General features: G+C 39.2%; 1 pseudogene; it reads left to right on the forward strand.

Annotated features, from left to right (window-relative positions):
- Positions 1 to 240: 240 nt before the first annotated feature.
- LOC143577076 (threonine synthase, chloroplastic-like) lies at positions 241 to 3,844 on the forward strand (annotated as a pseudogene).
- Positions 3,845 to 9,202: the final 5,358 nt, after the last annotated feature.

The following is a 9,202-nucleotide window of genomic DNA, read 5'->3' on the forward strand; positions in this document are numbered from 1 at the left end:
AATATTTACGTCTCCTATGACCAAAACAACATTTTACAAGTCTACATTCAAACTTCAAAGCCATGACTTGTATACCAAATAACCTCTTAACGTATATGGGACTACACGTCTTCACAGCCTATAAATACAACTTCTCATTCACCATCATCTTCATTCAAAAATATATAAATTAAATAAAAAGACAACAAGTAGAGTGTTGCATGCAAAAAGTTTGGTGAACAAGAAATAAATTAATTAGCCATGTCCATGCAAAAGCAAGGGCTTAGTGTTCTTGAAGCAACAACATTGGTATCAATGGTTGTATTGTTAGCCATGGCTGGCCCATGCAATGCAAGCCATGGAACCATGAACGTGAACCAACCTAGCCTTAGGCTCGCATTGATCTTACCGTCTCTAGGCCACTCCCCTGGCCACACTCCTGGAAATGGTTGCAGCGAAACTCCTAATGGTGGGAACACATGTATAACACCCGTTAATGGAAAGGCATTCGCAGGACGCTATTGGGCCCCCACTACAACAGCATCAGCACCACCACTACCTCCGCCATCATATTCAATAGTTTTGGTTGAAACGACTACAAACCGGAAATTGATGATGAGGGCTTGAGGTTGCAAAGCAAATAGTATTAATAACTCATCATGCATACATTAGTTCTCAAGTGTATATATGCATGCTATTAGTTGTATCATCTTTATTCATTTTAATTATTAATTTATTTATATATAAGTCAAATGTGATGGTAATTATTTACTCTTTAATTATTATTATATGTAATAATTACAAAGTTTGGTGCTGCTAAGTGCTGATTGGGCTACTTGGCGGCACCGTATTAGTTCTTGAAGTTTGGCTTTTTTTTTCGTTTTAGTTTCGGTACTACGATGAATATAATAGAAACCAAACGAATACGCATAGACTGACAGCCTCCATGACTAGGACCGACAACCCTCGGATTTGACCAATCCCATCCCATTGGTCCACATCATTTTTTAATGTTTTTTTATTATTTTTTTTTATTTTTAACTCCGGTACCGTAATGAAAGTAACTTAAACCGACCAAACTCGTTAGTAATAAAAGTAGTTGGATCTTAAGCTTTAAACTATGAGTATACTTTTAGTTCAGAGTTATTAGTTCTTTTCTTTTCTTTCTTTTTTTTTTTTTTACTTATACTAGATTACAGAATGTTTGATTAAATGTTTAATAGAAAATTGTAAAAGAACACGCCATTACATATATCTATTTCTAGTTAGGTAGAAAATTAGAGGACTTTGTGGCCTCGTTGTTCTGATCTTAGTTGAAAAGTAAAAGAGCATATGTTTATTTTTTATTTATTTATTTATTTTTATGGTTTACCATAGATTGAACAACCAATAATCAATAAATTATATAAAATTCATATTTTAGGTATTTTTAGATGTGTCTGGCTTGTTAATTAGAAATACTAAATTCGCTTTATCAAATGGCAATTGGCCTCGTTAAGACCACATGTTAGGGTGAAAAGGGCGTAATAAACGGATTGAGTACTTACGATAAATCGATTACACCATCGCAAACTAATTAACAATCGATTTGGGGAAGAGATTTCGGGCTCACCCTATCGTAAAGGGGGCAAATAGCCGTTTGGAAGCGATCTCAAAGCCATTGAGAGTGTCCTTCAAGAATAAAGAATAAATAAATAAATATTTTAACAATCTAAATATTAACTATCTTCATCCAATTTTTGATTTTAAAAATTAATCTTGTCTATTATCCTATATCTTCATCCAATATTTTCTACTCTCCTATTTTTATTTCCTTTTACATCAAATGAAGAAAAAAAAAACAAAGCCACCTGATAATACTCTAAATCAAAAGGGGATTCAAGTCAAAATCAACCAATATCCACAAGCACCAAGCATGTTTATTCAAATTGCACCGGGTCAATTTCCCACACAAGAAAAGAAAAACCATCTAATCATTTTGCATATTGTGAGCTAACCCCCAACCACCACCACAAAAAAAAACACAAAAAAACAAACCCAAATCACCAAAATCGACTATACCGTATTGAAGAAACAAAATTCCCTGTTTTTGATGACAAAGAAGAACGACCTTAAAGTGGGAAATCAACACAAGGACGGCATGTTTTGGGATAGAGTTCTTGAAAATTTCTAAAGACTAGGTGTAAGCAACTGAAACGTCCACGAAGTATATTCAAAATGAAAGTATTTAAATTTTTAGACGAGTAACTTCAACGTATTCTACTTCATTTTAAGTTATTATTTATTAGAATTAGAATTTTTATTTGGACTATTGGTTTTTATTGGTCCCAAGTATTTTATTTTTGCCGGCGCTGGTCCTAACTATCACTTTAACTGCCAACGGTCCCAACTTTCACACATGTGTCTGCCACCAGTCCACGACTAACCGAGTACTAACTCCGTTATGTTTTAGATGACGTGTCCATCCTACGTGTTAAAAAACCTTGACGTGGCTGCCTGCGTGTATATTAATAACAAAAAAACCCTTCTCCTCCTTGAATATATAATAATATCAGCAGATGACAATCGATCGATATCTCCAATCGATCGAGAACCCAATCGATCAAGAACAACCCAATCGATCGTCTACCGCTCACGCTCCGGCGGCTTACTCGACGTCCAAGACGACATCGAAGCGTTAAAAGCCTTCGACGGATCCTACTGGAAGTCTTTATTCGATTCATGCATCGGCAAAACCACTTGGCCATACGGGTCGGGTGTCTGGTCCAAAAAAGAATGGGTCTTGCCCGAGATCGATTCCGACGATATCGTATCGGCTTTCGAAGGTAATTCGAATATGTTCTGGGCCGAAAGGTTTGGGAAACAGCATTTGGGTATGAATGATTTGTGGGTTAAGCATTGCGGGATTAGTCACACGGGTAGTTTTAAGGATTTGGGTATGACTGTGTTAGTTAGTCAGGTTAATCGTTTGCGTAAAATGAACCGGCCCGTTGTCAGGGTGGGCTGCGCGTCGACCGGGGACACGTCGGCCGCGTTGTCGGCCTTATGCGTGTCCGCATGTATTCCGAGTATTGTTTTCTTGCCTGCGAACAAGATTTCCATGGCGCAGTTGGTTCAGCCGATTGCGAATGGGGCGTTTGTGTTGAGTCTTGATACGGATTTCGATGGGTGTATGTAGTTGGTTAGGGAGGTTACGTTTGAGTTACCGATTTATTTAGCGAATTCGTTGAATAGTTTGAGGTTAGAGGGGCAAAAGACTGCTGCGATCGAGATCTTGCAGCAGTTTGACTGGGAGGTGCCGGATTGGGTTATTGTTCCCGGGGGTAATTTTGGGAATATTTACGCGTTTTATAAAGGGTTTCATATGTGTAAAGAGTTGGGGTTGGTTGATAGGATTCCGAGGCTCGTGTGTGCGCAGGCTGCTGGGGTTGTTCTTGATCGATTGGGTTCTCGATCGATTGAAGATATCGATTTGGGGATTTGTATTAAATTGTCATCTGCTGATATTATTATATATTCAAGGAGGAGAAGGGTTTTTTGTTATTAATATACACGCAGGCAGCCACGTCAAGGTTTTTTAACACGTAGGATGGACACGTCATCTAAAACATAACGGAGTTAGTACTCGGTTAGTCGTGGACTGGTGGCAGACACATGTGTGAAAGTTGGGACCGTTGGCAGTTAAAGTGATAGTTGGGACCAGCGTCGGCAAAAATGAAATACTTGGGACCAATAAAAACCAATAGTCCTTTTTATTTTAAGGTGTTGGTTTTTGTTTCTAAAAATATAGAGACATCTATTGGCTAGTAGAAGCAATGATATTGATATAATGAAGAGCGAGAAAGTATTATCAAAAGAAGCATGAAAAGAAAGGTTTCTCCTACATGGAGGCATGGGAGATTATAGGACACCAGTTGATAGGTGCGGAATTTCTGGTTATTCACGTATAAAAAAAAACAAAAAAACATCGTAACCAGATAACTACACACAAGTTCAAATTTCCAGTAGCAAATTATCTGACTTAACGAAGAGGTACTCAAAGTTGGCAAGGCCGACACAGAAAGAGAAGAAAGTTGTCAAGTTATCAAGCAAATGAAGTTTGGTCGACATAGTAGCAAATGAAGTTTGGACGACATAGTTGCAAATTACAAAATGTTGAGAGAAAATGAAACACACACACAAAAAAAAGATATTCTATAAAAGATGGTTGAATCTAAATTAAAAAATAAAATAAAATTGTTGTGTTCATGGTGAATGAGCAGCGGACGGATATTCGTAGTGATCATTTTGACAGGGACATGAAGACGTTTATAAAATCACATGATCATGCGATCAGGCCGATCTTAAAAGTTATCTAGCCTTTAACATAAACACGGCATAGACAAGAAATGGGGCGATTTCTAAATTTTAATTTAGTTTAAGAAAACACCCACACATATATATATATTGCATTTTGTTTTTTTTATATCAATATAATTGTGTATATATGTTTTTAAATATATATTATTTAATTTGAATAATGGAATTTGGGTACTAATATTTTAAATATTTCAATGGATGCATTTAAATTCTATCTATATAAGAATTCAATTCTGAGCCATCGGCCACGAATGATGGATAATGATAAACCTTTAAGTTTTAGCTTTTAGGTATTTGCATACGTTTCTTTTCGATTAAAACGTTATTATTTTAAGAAAATAATATCAAAACAAGGAAAATTCTATTGTTAAGATATACTAAAAAGGGTAACCAAATCACCATGATGGAACAAAAATTTAAATTGGATTGTTGACGTTACTTTCACCATTTAGCCAAGCTTTCGTCCACGTCAAGAGTTGCACATTTTTACCCGGACGGCTTATTTATATGTACGTGTAGTTTATACCAGGACGATAATACAATAAACACAGTACATGAATCCTATCCTATCCAATTTACAATTACAACACATATCAAAAACCCCTTACACGTCACAGGTCATATACGCAACTCTTACTTAAACGCTGTTAAAAAACATAACTCCTACTTGTGTGCAATAGACACACACGCATAAATTCTTTTGACGACCGTCTAGTGAACTAGAGCTTATAAGGATAGCCGTCTGAAATGCAGGGCTTACGCCATAGATGTCAGACTCAGCCTACCCAGGTGTCCGACCTTTATTAACCTGGACGGCGATTATGAATTTTCAAATGGTGTGAGATTACATCCATGTATATATGTATAGTACCACTTTTTTCTTATATGGCAAATTTAACTTCTTTAAAACATAAATTGCTTGAAATAATACCCAAACTATATAGATCATCGAAAATAAATTATGAAAGATAAATATATAGCGACACTGTCAAACTCGTATATTTGCCGATCTTTGAAAGTGAAGCAGTCAACTTTTACATTTGATCAGTTCTTGAAACTTATTTTCCATGCCTGATTCGGTGTTTCAGTTTCAAAAAAAATAAACTTTAATTGAAAGAGAAAAAAAAGTTCCTTTTGACATCACATACATTTGATAAATATGTTTTGACAAAGAAACCGTAAACGCCTACCTTTATAATTATAAATTTTAACTCATTATATATTTTACATACAATTACGTTTAAAAATCTATATAGACAAATTGAATTTAAGTAATCTAACTTAATATTTATTTAATGATAATAGCTCATAATAATAATTTAACTAGTGGCACCGTACGTTCATTTTCATTGCAGATGAGAATTATAATCTTTCGAACAAGGAACTTCAGCTATTTTATAAACAACTGATTGGTTTTTGTATCTTAATAAAAAAATGTTATAATGAAACGACATAAACAAATGTTAACGCATACGAAGTTTTCGTAACCTCCCCCCCCCCCCCCCCCCAACAAATTAAACTTCACAAATAAAAACTAGCACTTCATTAATTTAAAACAATAAAAAATAACATTTATTATTTATTTATATTATGTATACATAATTGAGGAATAGCTTTTAGATACCCCAACATTTTGAAGCCAAATTTCAACATCAAATGGGAGGGGGGCGGTGTTCCCACGTACCCCCTCATATCATGCTATCTACAATGAAAGTAAAAGTTAAAATCATCATTAGTCTAACTTTATATAGGAAGGTTATCACCATATAGTTAATACGTTAAAATTTAGTTTATTAAAATCTCTATTTTATAATAATTAATAAAAAAAATAACACACATCACACGAAAACTAAACTAAGTTCTTTGAAAAATAAATTAATTGAAAATTTTACATCTTACGACCAAAACCACGTTCCACCGGTCTACATTCAAACTTCAAAGCCATCATGTCTTGAATAACACGTAACCTTTAACATAAGACTATGCTCCCTGTAAATATAACTACTCCTTCACCCTCCATCTTCATTAAAATAATATACAAAATAAAACTGAAGAAACGTGGATCGACTCACTGGTAGACGATCTACTTTCCTCGGGTGTGATTACGCTATTTCACCGATGGTTCTCTTGGATCTGGACTCTTCCACCTACAAAATGAACAGCACCGTAAACTTACCCCTCAGAAAGGGACAGAGGGGTCCTCTTTGGGGTAACCCTCCGGTGTGAGAATAAGTATTTGTGGGAGAAGATAATAATATGTGAGAGTAAGGAATTTGGAGTGTATTGCTTAATAGCTGAATACTCTGTGATTGTATGTAATTGGATGAGCTTTCATGTTCTCTCCCTGTGGAGTTGATGTGGTATTTATAGTGCTAGGGTTTCCAATGATTGGGCTCAGACCCAATTAGGGTTTTGTTGGCCTCTTCCAGTTGCTTTGCGCCACGTGTCCTTTGGGACACCTGGTGCTTTTTCATTGGTTATAATCACGTGGTAGCACATGGGTTTTGCTGAGTTGTCCCCCTTTCATTGGCAGCTGTCAACATCAGCATATTCTTATTCCTTAAAAAGATACCTTCTGGAAGGTTGTCTGACGTGCACAATCAAGGTTGCCCTAATCCTGATTTGGATAAGGACGAGGTTGATTATGTGCATGTGTGATATGCGCCAATCCTGAGGATGCGCGAGGTCTTCTCTTTATTCTCACGCGCAGATGTTTCATGCGCAGATGTGATATGCACGAGCATGTGATATGCGCCACGCGCTGATGCGCCACGCGCATATGTGATATGCGTGAGCATATGTGATGCCTGAGCATCTGTGGTGCCTGGGCATATGATGCCTGAGCATATGTGATATGCGTGAGCATATGTGATATGCGCCATGCGCTAAGGTTTTGGCTTTGTGCCTTCATAATGTCTTGATTTCAAGCCTCTTGTCCATATCTTGTGGGTTGACCCGCCTCGCTCGGTGTTGAGGCGGGTACATACCTCTTCAAGCCCCCCCAGTCTAATGTGTGTCTTGTCTCGCGGGAGCGAGGCAAGATAGATATTAGACTTAACAGTTTGCTCTTTTAGTAGGGGTTTGTCTTTTTCTTCTTATTATTCATTGTTGCGCGAAATTCTATCCTTTTGTTGCAAACGAATCGTCCCTGCACGTGGTTGGTTGTTGCTGACATGCATCAGTGATGGAGACTTGTCGGACCTTTCGTGTGCTCGAGGTGCTACAGTTGCCTTTCGTGTCCCCTCACATGCTGTCAGGGACACGTGTCGCGCTCGCGTTGGTCCGTTCCTGCGAGTGGTGGCGCGTGAACTCTGGCAGCAGCTGTAAAGTTTCTTTTCGTGTCTCCTCACACAGTGTCAGGGACACGTGTCGCGCTCGCGTTGGCTTACACCTGCGAGTGGGGGCGCGTGAAGTCCGATCAGCACCAATTTTTCTCTCTCCTGGGCCTATAAAAGCCAGCCCTTAGAGTTTTTTTATCCTTCATCTTCTTGTTTATTATTCAGAGCTCTTTTCTTTCTTTCATTCTATTCCGATTACGTGTCTTCTGCTTCCAGATTTCTGTTCTTTAGAAGCCTCCCCTGTTCGATTTTACAGTTGTATGTCTGATAGCTCAGACAACACAATCTCCCCCATCCATTGCCGTGTGAAATCGTTAGTGAGGTCTACATTGAAGAAGACCGGCAAGGGGAAGAGGGCTGCTGAGGCCTCATCGGAGGAGGTAGGGAGGACCAAGGCCGTGAAGAAGTGGAATGAGATCCCCTGCAAACTGAGGCAGGCCGATCTTGACAGCCTTATCGCCTCTCAGGGTTTTCTCCCTGAGTTTGGCTGCATGTTGCCTGGGGCCTGTCAAACGGCGGCGGACCCGCCCACCGGCTTTATATCCTTGTATTGCCATTTTTTCACCCACTGCAACCTTCGTCTCCCGATGACAAGGTTTGTGGGTGCGCTGCTTAGGTTCTATGGGATTCATATATCCCAAGTCCATCCGTTTGGACTTGTGCGCATGACTCATTTTGAGTTCATGTGCAAATCTCAGCGCGAGGAGCCCACCCCTCGGCGCTTTCAATTTTTTTATAAGCCCAAGATCCAAGATTCTTGGTTCTCATTTATTCCTCGCAGTCAGAAGGTCAAGTGCTCCACTGTTTCATTCAAGAGTCTTCATGACTGGTCTGAGAGGTTTTTTTACATCAGGGCTGGTGTGATCCCCATCCGCATGACCATGCGCGCGATCTCTTCTGCGCCTGCGGATGTGGGTGTCGTCAAGAACCCAACTGGCGCCTGGGTTAAAAAGTTGACCGCCGAACCATCCCCCGCCAAGAAAATTTGCGAGGAGGCGCTGGTGGGGGTTGGTATGAGCAGTAGGTGGGCTGACAGCGCGACTGAGCCCGTGATCCAAGTTGACGGCTTGTGTAAGTTAATTTCATTGCCTTACTTCTGCGCGAATATGATTCTTTTTGCTGATATCATTTGACTTGTTTTGTGCAGTCGTCAAGGAGTATGTCCATGCCGCCTATGATGAGCATATGGAGGGTGGCTCCGTCGCGCTGGGCGCTGGGGAGGTTGGCTTCCCCGATCGCTTTGATGACATGTTCATCTCTGTTGATCTGGGATTTGTCTTTGACAGCGATGCGCCTGGTAAGCCTTTGTACTTATGCATTTTCCTTTATAATACCAAATTTGACTAACATTTCTGTTGCACGTATTGTAGATGCGCTTGAAAACTACGAGCTGGAGCTCGCGGAAGAGGAGGAGGAGGAGGAGGAGGCGCCCCAACTAAAGCGTAAAGCTAAGGGGAAAACTGGCGCAGGGGCCAGTAAGAAACAGAAAAAAGATGTTGCCCCTGTTGTTCAGGATCCTCCTACTC

The sequence above is a fragment of the Bidens hawaiensis genome, unplaced genomic scaffold (genome assembly GCF_021521415.1).
Source record: "Bidens hawaiensis isolate Kalapana, Puna unplaced genomic scaffold, B.hawaiensis_p1.1 tig00028460_1, whole genome shotgun sequence".
Classification (NCBI taxonomy): Eukaryota; Viridiplantae; Streptophyta; class Magnoliopsida; order Asterales; family Asteraceae; genus Bidens; species Bidens hawaiensis.